This window comes from Myripristis murdjan, chromosome 2 (assembly GCF_902150065.1).
Source record: "Myripristis murdjan chromosome 2, fMyrMur1.1, whole genome shotgun sequence".
Classification (NCBI taxonomy): Eukaryota; Metazoa; Chordata; class Actinopteri; order Holocentriformes; family Holocentridae; genus Myripristis; species Myripristis murdjan.
In genome coordinates, this window is record NC_043981.1 from 6,760,198 (window position 1) to 6,774,022 (window position 13,825).

The 13,825-nt window shown below is 42.7% G+C and overlaps 1 protein-coding gene across 1 annotated transcript in view; it reads right to left on the reverse strand.

Annotated features, from left to right (window-relative positions):
* LOC115375102 (microtubule-associated protein 2-like) overlaps positions 1–12,505 on the reverse strand; it is a 71,633-nt gene extending 59,128 nt beyond the window's left edge. Inside the window, exon 1 of the mRNA XM_030074510.1 lies at positions 12,444–12,505. The gene's annotated coding sequence lies outside the window, so the exon portion shown is untranslated. The remainder of the gene's footprint in view (positions 1–12,443) is intronic.
* Positions 12,506–13,825: the final 1,320 nt, after the last annotated feature.

Consider the following 13,825-nt stretch of genomic DNA (forward strand, 5'->3'; position numbering starts at 1 on the left):
TCAGGAAACAAAGTTAAATGAATAAGGGCGACCCGCTGACTGTGATGATACTGTGGAGCTCAGCGTTACAAAGAATTGGCAGAGCAGAGATGTTGTGGGAAATGAAAAGCTCAGTAAACTCTGAACTCAAAGACAATGGCAAACACTCATAAAAAGACTAGATTTTCAAATGAATACTAACTGATGTCAAGCTTTCTCTAAAACAACCTGCTTTCACTGATCTTGTATCCATCTGACACTACTTCTAATGTATATTATATATATTATTACATATCATCAACAAGTAAGTGTTAGATGGATGTAAGTTCAATGCATACTGTATATATTGTATGATATAAATGGATTTTTTAAGCCTTACTTGCACAAAAGTAGTTTTATATAGGCACCTCATGTTAACTAATGAATTAACATTAGTAAATTATACATTAACCTCTGTATTTTGTGAAATACAAAATGATATGATAATGAAATTCACTCAAATCGTTGCTGATTTAGCAAAATAAAAGATACAGTTTGTGCTGAAAATGCATTCAGAGCCTGCCTCTACAGATTCCTCTATGCATTTTAGAGACTGCATCTCCTAAAGAGGAAGAAAATGAAATCCCATTTCAACACATCTCAGCTGAGATTGACAATGCTATTATCAGAGGATGTCTGTCTTCCCCGGAATGCTGCACATGATTTGCGCTGTGATTTTTACTTTACACATCACAGACTGGGCAAATTCTCACAGGTTTAAAATCAACAACAATGTTCACAGTCACATCACAAAGTAACACATAACTACAGGCTTGGGCTGGGTGGTATTGACAAAACTAAATGCATTGCTTTGACTGAATACCTCAACATTGATGACTATTTTTGCTCTTATAAGATATTTACACACAAGAGAATTTTGATAAATAATCATTAGTAATGTAGATATGATGACCAAGCAAGACAGGCCAAAAAAAATAAATAAATAAATAAATTGCTACAACAGCTAATTGCATCCCTTGTGCCATATCATGATAATACATCCAAAATCTCACATAAAGACACTTTCAAAAATCAGAGGGGAAATTATCAAACAATCACAAACTACAGTGGAGGGAGGGAAAGGAACTGCTGCATCAAGTTGGACTGAATTTTAAAGTTTGTGTTGCCATGAGGTTTTCCTTGTCATCGCGGTCATTTATTATTCATGTCCAGTGAAAACGATGACACAAGCAGCGTGACAGAGCGACAGCAAGACAGACAGGTAGACAGACAGACAGAAATCCCATGCAGGTAAGCTGATGATGCTGAAGTTGTCAGAAAGGGACAGCAAGTACCGCTGGTGTCGGTGCATCATCAGCATTCCCAATGCTGCCACCGCCGGCTCTGCAGCAGAGTGACATAGTCTAGATGCAACTGACTGGGTGTCACATTGGTTTTACACAGCCACACACACATATGGACACGCAAGCTGGGGGCACACATGTAGACACACACTCACATGCAAACACACCCACGGAGGCATGTATTTGCACACAGGCGTCCACAGTCACATGGAGCAAAAACAAATTACGCACGCGGAATGATGCAGGGCAGGCTCGACCAGACCTGGTGTGTGTTGTCATTACTCAGATATGGATGCAGATAAAAGAGAGTCTCCCGGCTCCGTCTCCTTGTGGTTTAGACGAGGACTGGTTCACATGGGCGGTCGGGCCTCAGAGCATGCGAGCTACTGTCAATAAAACGCATTCCTCCTCCTCGAGTTTGAAATGAGTGCCGCTGCACTGAATTAGTGGTGAGAATATAGGATGATAAACGCCGGTGGGAATGGACTCGTCGGCGTCAAAGATCTGAACGGTTTCCTCTGCACTGTAAAAACTCCATCTTAACAAGTCATTTAAGTCATATTAGAGCCTAAATTCTTGTTTTTCTTCAAACGAGTGAAAAAATATGCCAGTGGGATGCGATAATCCCACTTGTTTCCAATGCTTTACAGCTTTTTTCCAGAATTTTCTTGCATAAAGCATAATTTTCCCGATCCTCGTGGCTGATCCGACTTATTCTGCCTTGTTTCAACATGTTTACACTTACTTCCATGTGAAATGCATTAATATTAGTCTTCCTCTCACTGTCTTCTGAGGTGCTTGACAGTTGTTGATAGAAATACAGCCATAAGCCCATTTGCTGATCTCAGCTTTTCACCAATTGAGTGGCATATTAGAGATTTGCCATGGATGCAGCCACTGTGGAAGTCCCAGTATTTACTAAGTGCTTCATCCATGAAAAGAATTGTTAACAGGACAAAAAAAAAAGAAGAACAAAAAAACACTCTTTACCCTCCCCTCAGCCTTTCGGAAGAGAGAACAGCCTGCTGTACTGAAGCCAGATAGATTTCAAGCTAAAAAGAGAAACTTCAAAAGCGGCTGCCAACATAAAATCTATTACGTCATGCCGGAGTTGTGAATCCAAGAGTGATCCCACACACAACCACTTAAAGAAAGAGAAACATGCACCTACTCAAACATGTGGGAGCAAAACTCTTCACTCCGCTGCCTCCAACAGCGCTGAACTTTCACGTAAATCATGCCCGCTTCATTTGATCAGCTAAGAGCCTGACAGTTCTGAACAGCCTACTGCAACACACTGTGAGTGATTAACTATTTTGCCGAGAAGCAAAGGGATCACGGTGAAAAAGAGGTCTATTATAATAGGGTCTGTTGCCCCAGGACAGAGGGGGTAAGCTCTTTGGGTCTTTTTTAACAGGCTCTTTAGATGACCCTGATGTGGCAGTGCAACGGGACATGGGGTGAGGGGTGGAAAGGAGTTGGTAGGGCACAGTGTGGCTTGATTAGGGTGCAAAGGTGGGTGCAGCGAGCCTGGCAGGCCCAAAGGGTGCAAGGAGGTTGGGGTTTTTCCTCCCCGTCCCGCAGCGACAAGGGAGGGGAGGTGTCATGTGCAGCTTTCCCTCGGAGCTACAAGGCAGATGGCAGAGGATTAGCATGTGAATGTGGGCATGTGGATCCGCGGGGGGTCTCTCTCTCCTCCTGTGTACCCCACAGGGGATAGGTGAGCTGGGGGAAAGAAGGCTCTGGAGAGACACAATCAATAATTGGCAACCCACGATGCGTCAACAAAAGGGAAGGGAAAAGCTGGTGGCTTTAAACGGACGTGATTTTGTAAGAGAAACAACTAATTACAGTGACTCTCGCTTGAAGAGTGCAAGTCCATTTTGTCTGACACGGTTTCTGAACACAGCTCGGTTAATTTCACACAGAAACAAGAACTCGAGACAGAAAAATATGGTTTCCTGAGGGCGACACCAATATTTTCCCAGCCGTGACGGCCAGTATCAATGGGTTTTTGTAAGAATAATAATACAAATGCAGGTGCAAAACAGTTTAAGCTTTTCAGACAGGCCTGTCTTAACCCCTTAAACTGTGACAAACGCGCCAATGGAGCCAGCTGGGTTGAGCGATTTAAGATAATCAAGTGGGTTTTATTTAAAAAAAAAAAAAAAAAAAAAAAGACTGCTAGTTTTACTTTGTTGCTAATTTTACAAACATATTAGATGGCACACTCCTAGAAAAAAAGGTCAAACAAATGCCAATTTAACAATTAGACAAAAGTGAAAGAAAAATACAGATGCCAAAATCGTCTTTTAAGGTGATATCGGCCGATACTGATACTGCTGACTTTTCAGTTCATGCTTAATTTGAGTAGTAACATGAAAAAGCAAAACATTGTAACACAAGAAAACAAGCCTGCATGAGTAATTGCTGGTGGCTGATCCCCACTGAGGAGATAGGCTCCTGTAGACATGACAGCTGGAGAGATAGCATCAGGACACATAGCAGCTTTGAAGTTCAAGTCTGTCATGTTTGGACACACGCTGCATGGTAGGAAAAAAACATGCCGGTATCAACAATGAGCTGAATTTGTGCTGTGCAGGAAGCCCTCACTTTCCAAAATCCACTATCGCACATTCCTAGGATATTATGTTATTGATTTTTTTTATTTATTCATTTACTTATTTATTTTTGTAATCTAGACACATCTCTGCACTCCAAGATTCCTCCCTCTGCTGTTGTAAAATGTTGGCTCTCACACTATCAGACGGTTTAAATGTGGAGGTAGAACACAGAAGACACGTTTGTTGTTCCTAAGAGACTACGAAATGGCAAGGAGCAGAGCCAAAATGCTGTATGATCCACCACACTCTATAAAACCTGCACAAAGGACATTGAATATAAAGGTTTATGGGGAGGCAGAGGCTCTCGTCATGTTTCAGATGATACACGGGATGATGTTCAGACTAAATGGAATGAGCTAAGTATCCACCTCAGTAATTCTTGATTAGGAATAACTTGTTGGGTTAGTTTTGTGCCACCCACAGCTAAAATATGCAGTATGATTAGTGCTGTGTGTTGTTGATCACTGTCTGAGAATGCCACACTGTTGTCATTAAACATCTTTAAAGCAACTTTATTTGGATCGTGTTTGCTGTCTTTTACATATTTTTCTCCACATTTAACTTATTTTAATGGCAATTTTAATGGTTTTTATATAATTTTCTTCCCTATTTTAGAGATTTCATTTGGGTTCACAGAGTTTTATTGGGTTTTAATTTTCTCTGTGAAGCACTTTGTAACTGTCTTGAAAAAGTGCGATATAAACGAAATTATTTTATTAGATTATTATAAAATCTGAGCAGATCAAGCAGTTGTAGAGAATTGTTCCTGTTATCAGCACAAGCTGTTACATGTTTTTTGATTATTTTTTTCTTTTGAATTAATGAAACTGAAAAAAATATCAAAGGAAAATAGAACTATTGTACAGTAACTGTATAAATTACCTGATAAAGGCTTAAAATAATTAAGGAACTAATGTATTGAGGTATTATTTGCTGGAAAAAAGTAATCTGAGTACTTGAACTCATCACAAAGTACTAAATTTCCCCGATACTTAAGCATTTGCTTATGATAGTCAACATAAACTTTGGGTTTATGCATGCATGCATATGTAACACACAAACACACATACACACCCAAACTCAAGCAGATGATCAGACAAACAACCATACAGTCATAAAATCTGGGCCTGCGAGCTCAAGTTCTTTATTTCGGTGCCAGCCTTTGTCAGTGCTGAAAGGACCAGCCATATTGGGTCAGTGGCATGCTGAAATACAAGTGGCTCCTTAAGAAAAGAATGTTACAAAGCTCATTGTGGCAGAGGACAACGCTTTTCTTCCCCGGAGGCCGTTCACACACATCTGCCGAAGCAGCATGAGATGCTCCAAAATAGAGAAATAAAGCCAATGGCGGCCTTTTCTGTCGGGATTTATGGCTCTTGATTTAATGAGGTGACATGATGCAGTGAAACCTCCGCAACCCACCCCCTCCTCCGCCAGATACATGCGCTGTCATGCACGTTCAGGGTCCTACGCAGCACCAGCCATCACAAGCAGTCAAAGTCCCCTCCCCGTGGCTCCGAGCTATCTCATTGATCTGTGCTATTTGTGTTTCTGCCACTGATTCCGCATGTCTGGCCTCTCTGATGGAGCCAATGGCTGGCACCAACGTTCAGAGGTACAAAAATCCAAAAAGGAAGCAAACAAACAAACAAGCAGAGCTACCCGGATGTTGGTCCCTCCCCTAACCCGGCCCACCACTCTCTGTTTGAGGTTGACAGTGCTTAGCATACACAACAATCGCCATGGTAACACCAATTAGAGGAGAGCAGTGTGCCTAAGGGTCAAAGGTTTTGTCCCAATCAGGGGATTCCTGGGTTAAGGAAGGTCTTTTGTGGGATACATAGAAGAAAGGGAGGGGAAGGAAAGGAAATATGCAGGCAAGGGGGCTGGGGAACAGAAAATGTGTGAATATGGGCTAAATTAACTCGAAACACACTGCTGTTTTCTAGGCCACTGTGTGTATTCCTCTTACTACCGAGTGAGAGAGAAAGACACAGAGGGCCAATAGATGGGTACTCAAAGGGGTCATTCCTTTGAGGGGCTGGTTTCCATGGCAGGGGTTGCCGTGGTGAGGGGGGCCCTTGATGGTCCCAATGGGGCAGTAGGCACAGTCAACACTTGAACACAACACCAATAGTCCCAGTTGGAGGACACAAGTGAATGGGACAGTGTTTACAGTGCAGTGTGAGGGCAGAAGCACATGCGAGATGAGAGTTTGTCTCTGCACCGCTATGTATTTTAGCCGAAAACCAGGACCTTCAATTTGCTCCCCAACATTTTCAATAGCGGGATAAGAAGTGTTCTAAAAAAAAAAAAAAAGTTTGCATTGAAAAAGTAGAACAACCTCTTTAAATGACGTACTTCAGAGCAAAAATCTTAATTCTTATGTATCTACATCTAAACGATGACCTCCAGTCGGTGATATCAAGTATATAATATAAAATCCTCCTTTGCATCCATGCATGTATATGTGGGCAAGTTGGCCCAGCTTCCTCCTCACTCTGCTTGTTACACGTCTAAGACAGGATGTCAGACTTGCTTGTAAGTCCCTCTTCAGACATATTCAGTGGCGGACACAGCAAAACCCCTCTTGGACGCCAGCCAGGACGTCCGCTGCACACACTCAGCTGCCGCGCCTCCCCGGTCCTGTTAAAAATGGACTCACAGGAACGAAATGTACCATCAATGCAATTCATGCCCTCCATCTGTTTCTACGTTTCACGCCGGCCTTACAGAGCGGCTCTGTGTGAAGTTGGAATGAATTGGAGGTTTCCATCCGCCCAAATAGGGCCTTGACGGGCAGACACACACAGATATATGGATTCACAAGCACCCACACATGCCCGCATAAACATGCATGACCGTGTGAGCACATCAGCAGACACACTCGACCATACTTAAGAAACTGCTTTGGTTTAGGAGGCTTCAGGCACTGAGAAGCAATTTGCCCTAAATCCTCGGAGACTTACTTCCGTGACATTTCATTCCAACCCTGTCCCTTAATGGGTCAACTGAAAAACACACTCACATTCACATGTAAAGAACAAAAAAAAAATGTGTGTATAAGCATGGAGAAACCTGATCGAGCCGCCGTATGTTCTAACAATGCATGGACTTCCAACAATGAGGCTCATTCATTCCTCCAAGCAGCCTTCCAGTACGGTTCGCCCGATGTATTAACCGCTGCCAGTCTGCTGTTTGCAAAAAGACAGGGAAAAACAAGCTAGCTGTTTAGCCTCCACATCTGGAAACCATAAAGGCCCGGCACTGCGTAGGTTAGTCGCTATACACTAGGCTAACAGGAAGGCTCCGGCCCATCCAGGGAGAAGCTAAGGCTCATTAGTATTTTTTCCCACCACCGGCCCAGGTCAGGGTCAGGGAAAACCGCCTCAGCCACCCACATAAATACACTGCAAATACATATATCTATTTTAAAAATCATTTACGGTTTTGTCTTAATATCTGAAACTCACTTTTTTCTTATGCATTTTTAAGAAATTGACTCCAAAAGACCTCCAAACAAATGCAATCATCTCATCAGGATACTTTTTAATTTTTGTGGATAAAAATGTGGGGAAACAAATACACCCTTGACTTTCAATATTGTGCTTTAGTCTTCACAGGCCTACTATGGGCTCATACATCTTTTGTCACTTTGTATTATTGTGCATTTGCATGAGGTGGAATAACAATAAAGATTAATACAAGTGAGATTACTTGCGATTGTGAACTTAGCAGTGGCCTACCAAAGGCAAGCCGAGTTTTGCCACTTTGCTAATGTTAAAATAGAGGTGGGACGCAGCTGCTCACATAGAGCTACAGGAAACAGCATAATATTATCCAGAATATGTCAACAGCCCAGTTGTCGGCATTTTTCTGTGCCAATTAAGGGGTGCAAAATCTCCAACAGCGAGTTAAAGCTGCAGTGTATGCCATAACCTAGCTAAAACGCAGACGCATAAACTTCCTGTACATAAATAGCACCGTGTGAATATTTTTTTTTTTCCTAGGAATGTGTTGTTGGGCACTCGTCCACATAGCTCTGCTCAAAATAAAGAAAGCATTCTAGAGAAGGAAAATAACTTTGAGGCACATGGATTAACATCACCGGGAGTGGATTTATTTTACTCCAAGCCAAGTCAAACCTGTGCAAACTGAACTACTGGAGTGGGCGGTTATATTTTTTTATCTTTCAGAACCACTGCCAGAAAAGTCTTCTTTCCTGCTCACTCTCAACCTCAGAAAACTCAACGCAATGTGCCTTCAATGTTGACCTCAACTCGTAGATTAGCTAACATGGTTCCAACACGAGATCAGAAGCAAAGAGCTGCGGAAATTCTGTAGATTCTGATATCTGAGGGAGTTTTTCCTGCATCATGTAAGAATGTCCTGAATGAGTGTCCTCTCTGTCGAGGGGCATCGTCCGTAAGGAATGGAATGTGACATTGGCTGTCAGGGCTGGTTTGGAAGACTGGCTGCTAGTCAGCCGTAGACGGAGCCCTGGTACAAGGGCACAAAGGTGGACGAGCACTTAGACGGGCTATCCTCCAACGGGATGGCTCTCGGCACCAGACAAAAGCTGTTTATCAAATCCGAGACGTCAATACCTGTGTCCTTGTGGAGAACATTCCTCCTGAAGGCAAGAACCTCAAATGAAAATGGTGAGAAGCATCTGGAAAGTTTTTGAAGGGCTGCTTACTTGATGGCAATCAATTCAGACAGGGTCTTCATTTTCCCAGCTGATGCAACCAGCACTGGACCATTTAAGTGTTTGGATGTGGTGTGCCATTCTCGTGACGAATCGTGAATCGGTCATACCCATCGGTCAAGTCAACATCTGACACAAACTTGGTTGACAAGTAAATTTTCAAAATTTCCATCCATCCATTCTTTCATTGCTTGGTTTTTGGAATCATACTTTAGCTGTTAGATATTACAACAGAAACATCATGGAGGGCACCGGAATGCACAAGAAAACTTCATCAAGCGCCATGTTCCCTTTGAAATGCAAGACACTGATCCCCTGTCTGCTCATGGATTTACTTGGATAAAGCTGTCATCTGATGTCTAATTCAATTGATGTAAATTAATGTATTAACTTTATTTAATCTGGGAAAACGGTTGATTGCAGGGATGTTGTCAGACACATTATACATATAGTGGTAATTTAATACTACAAACTGCTGGTCTTGACCGTTCTGTAAGCAGTCAATAGAATCTAATGTCTCAGGTGCCATCAAGTGTCTTAAAATGTTCCCGTTCAGTGACTTTTCCAACAGCAGCTGTACTTCCTCTTTCTTCATTCCCTTTTGCCTTGTCCTTCAAGCATGCAAGGAATCAGTGCACTTATGCAGAGGTGTGTGTGTGTGTGTGTGTGTGTGTGTGTATCTGTTCCATATGAGGGTCAGTGGGCCGGCTGGTGCCTCCGACGTGTGTGAATTAGATCAGGCTTCTCTCACAGCCGAGCTTTAATCACATACTAAAGCGCAGTGCTGCCAGCTCCCATTAGGCACCTGTAGAGCGGAAAGCCTCAGACGGGAAGAGCGGTGGGAGCCAAGGATGCATCCAAAGTACTCGACACCTGTGACTCTGGACTAGGACACACTGTGTTCACCTACTTCAGTGACACAAAATCGGAACGCTTGTTTATGCATAAGAGCACAGACGCGACAGAAATCCATAGCCTGCCTGAACCAATGACAAAAGCCCACACAAGCATCGAGGCACGCAGTCAATCGAACGCTCTCACATACAAACAATGAAAACAAAGCCGGACCAGCTCACATCGAGCCACAAACATACCTAGGAAATGATCTTTACTCCAAACACTGTTCCAATCCAATTCCTTCCCATGAAAAACGAATTAAATGCCCCCCCAAGGAATTACCAGCCAAAATAGCGTGTCTTAATTTCAGTGGAGCGCAGAGTGGTTCTGTGGTTTCTGGACTTTGACAGTGCACCTAACTAGAACTGACGTTGGGAAATATACTTAACATTCCCGCATGGTGCAAAAGATGGATTGGGTTTCCCAGTGGTTGGAAAAGCAAGCAAGGCTTTAATGGATCGACATTACACATATATGAACATGTACATACAGTACATACACACACATAGGAAGTACCGTGACATTATGTTTACTGCTTAAAACTGCGGTCCTTGCACTGAACTTTTAAAAACTGTATTTTGGTAGGTGACAAACACACTCACAGAGACAGACATACACACACACACAACCTGCTGTATCATGATTAAGGTCATTTCAGTTATTTAATCAGTGATTAGTGGCCTGGTAGAGGCATGTCCTTACAGAAATAGGTGAACCTGATACACATCTTAGCTGTGTTCCTAATACACTTTGTCACACTCTGTTTGGACAAGCCAAGAAACACCTAATCTGAGACTAAATGGGGACAGAGGTTGGATATGTACTTAATGACTTAATGTTTCCGGTTGACGCCGTATCTGGAAGCCATAATTAATTATGTACATACACGTATACTATGTGTGGGGTTATACTGTATCTATAGCCTACTATCCATGTTGTGAGCTGTGTGAAATCCTGTTTTCATATGGTCTGAAATGAACACTAACAAATGCAAAATGCAGGTAAGTCATTACATCATTAATGGAGAAATCAATAACATCCACCACACTGACTTTTTTGTGAACAACTACCATGTGAGACAAACAGCAAATTACAGATACTTTTTGTAATATTATACAATCTGAAGCCCTGTCAGTTGTAAACTGATATGTGCTTTTACACTAGCACTACTAATACAAATGCTTGTACATTTATTGTAGCTACAGATTAAAAGGATTTTGATTAACCATTCAAACAGGAAGTACTACACTATTTTAACAGAATCTCATATTACTAAACCTCAAAAACGATAAGAAAGCCACAGAAGGACGGTGCATGAACCGTGAACACACCCCTGCATGGTTGTCACTGATCATGCTGGGCTTGCAAATAACTCTTAACAGAAGGTAACGTAACACATGAATTTCATTTGGTTTTAGTCAAAGCTGACCCTGTGACGAACAAAGAGTAGCCCTGCTGCTGAAGCCTCAACTGGCAAACCAGTGCAAACCCACATGTAGGCTGAGACTCAAAATCCAATAACATCAATGTGTGAAGGAGGTGTTTTTCAACACATGCCTTGTCCATAACCGGGGTCTTAAGAGATAGCAATCGGAATGTGCTAATACAATCATCGGAGGAACTTTTCATGCGAGTATTAATTCCTTTTTGGCCCTAATCTTTTGGCCAAGGAATGTTTTCACATCCAGACATGGGAGATCTACAGTGCGGCCCCTGCTTCTCATCAACATGTAAAGGCTGAGATGATGTTGAAAGGAGACAGGTTTGAATGGGAGCATGCTCTCCAAGCCCACAGCTAATGGAACCGTAGACATTTCCAGATCATTATCTATGGATCTGGCAAAAATGGGTGGTATGCATAGATTCAAACATCACATCAAAGCAGGTCTTCCATCAGAGAAAAACAGATAATCACGTTTGGATATCACAAATTTGAGCAGCTCACTCCTGTAATACCAATTCTCAGAAAATGACTGATCCCTTCAACTCACTGTAAAGACTGCCACTGAATTTTATTTATTTATTTATTTATTTATTTATTTATGACATACAGGACACTGAAAATGAATGATACTGTTCATAGTAGCTACATGACTTTTTGCAATATATATATATATATATATATCCAGCCATGCAACCTCAGCAATGCTACTTGATGGATGCAAGGTGGCAATGACTTCAAGGGCAACTGGTTGTGACAGACAGCATGCCAAACCCAACTGCTGGAAATAGGCTGGGCTACTCCCATAGACATTAAGCCATGGGCAAGGCATGGGCCAATATGCCTGCACTAAGATGATCATAACCACGATATTTCAACCTCACACTTGAATATAAGTATCGCATTGAGGGGTTTTCATTGCAGTTGAGTGTGATGGGCTGTACTGCAGTAGATAGCTGGGAGCCGTGCCGGTTTCAGCACCATACAGGCGTGGACCAGAACAAAAGGCGCAGCCTGCTGCAGCGGAGAGGCGCACCGGGACTCGCACACAGAGACCGACAAACACCGCAAATAAAACCTTAAACAGAATTATCCCATGCATAAACCGGCATTACTGATTACAAAACTACACTCAAGAGGAAGGTTAAGTCATAATCTGCCTCTAAAAATTCAAATACATCCAACTTAATGATTCCTGCAAATCCCTAATAAACATAACTGCACATCACACCAGTACGCGCGCACACACAACAGCTGAGGATTAGTGGACGGCATTGCCAACAACAATATACACTTTAACAGGGGAAATCCTTTTTTTTTGAAACTTTTACACATGCCAGTATTGCACTGAGGTGGAAAGAAGTCCAGATTTATGCAGAGCAAAACATTTGCCAAGCTTCATTTTTCCAGTAAATGATAAACAAAATAAACAGACGTGCTTTAGTTCTTACCTGGTGGTTTAAGCTGCTGAGCGGCACTAATACCCTTGTGTGTGAAGAGAGCTCTAGTGACAATGAGAACGGTATGGGGCCCTCTGATCCCTCCCATCGCAAATTGAGCTACCGTAAATATAGCAAACTAGGAGCAGTGAGATTATGTGGCCGTAGTGTCCATGATATCTGCGCTGCACTTGCTGGATTATCTGTATGGATACTATCATTGTGGCAAATATGTAGTTCATGTATGCACCTGTGCATGCACAAATACACACACATAGCTTGTCATAGCTTGGTATTCACCTAAGCACACATACCCCGTACACACACTCACACACACATACATACAAGCCAAGCAAACATGTTCACCCAGCAGGTGCCAACCAAGTGCAATGTAAAGTCATTTTTAAGAGGATTCTGGATTTCCACACCATGATAGGCTCGACTGCTGGAGGGAGAGCCCTGTGTCTGCAGTGATAATGACTGAGTGCAGTGCTACAGCACCAGGGTGTGGCTGTTGCTGAGGAGAGATGGAGAGAAAAAAACGGAGAGGAGGAGAGGGAAGGGGCAGAACATGGATATGCAGCCAACGAGAGAGCTGAAGGGAGGGGCACAGAACGGAGAGAGCGTGAGAAGACAGAGGAAGAAGGGAAGGAAGGTGGAGAAGAGGGGAAAGAGAGGGAGGTGAGGTGTGATGGAAGGGAAGGGTGGGGTAGGAAGACGGATCAGAGGACGGCAGCTGCACTTGTGTTTCCCTCGGGGGTGGAGGGGGGTACCCACCTCCTCTGTGCCTGTGCCAAAGCTGCCACTGTGGTAGTGGGTTTAGGGGAATTTGAGCATCAGACGGGTCAAACTGCCATGCCCTATGCATATGAGACAACAGGCACATATGTCAGATCCACAATGGCACAAAGGGCCTATTGGCATCCCAAGAGCACAGTCTGTTACCATGAATTAATAGGGTTACCCTGAATTAATTGAGTACATGGGTCAATAATGGTTAAACATACGTGTGTTGATCCCTTGAAACATAAATCAACTGATAAAATAGCATAAAGACCAGACTGTATTTACGGCTGTGCATGGTTGCCTGTCGCATTATTGTGAGGTAATATCCAGCTCATGTAAATCCCCTTATCCCACTACTTAAAAGGATACTATGAGTTGTTGACTCATCAGCAGACAGATTTTACCTGGCGACGAGTCAACCCACAAACATATCTATCCATTCTTTTGTCTTTCATATATATTACGTTTACAGTTTGTATTTATTATTTTATTTTATGCCAATAAATTTACCTGCTCATGCTGATTTGCAGTCACACCTGAGACTCCTGGATCATCTCACACAACCAGCTGTATTTGGGGGGGAAATGTGAACAAAGAGCATTGACCAC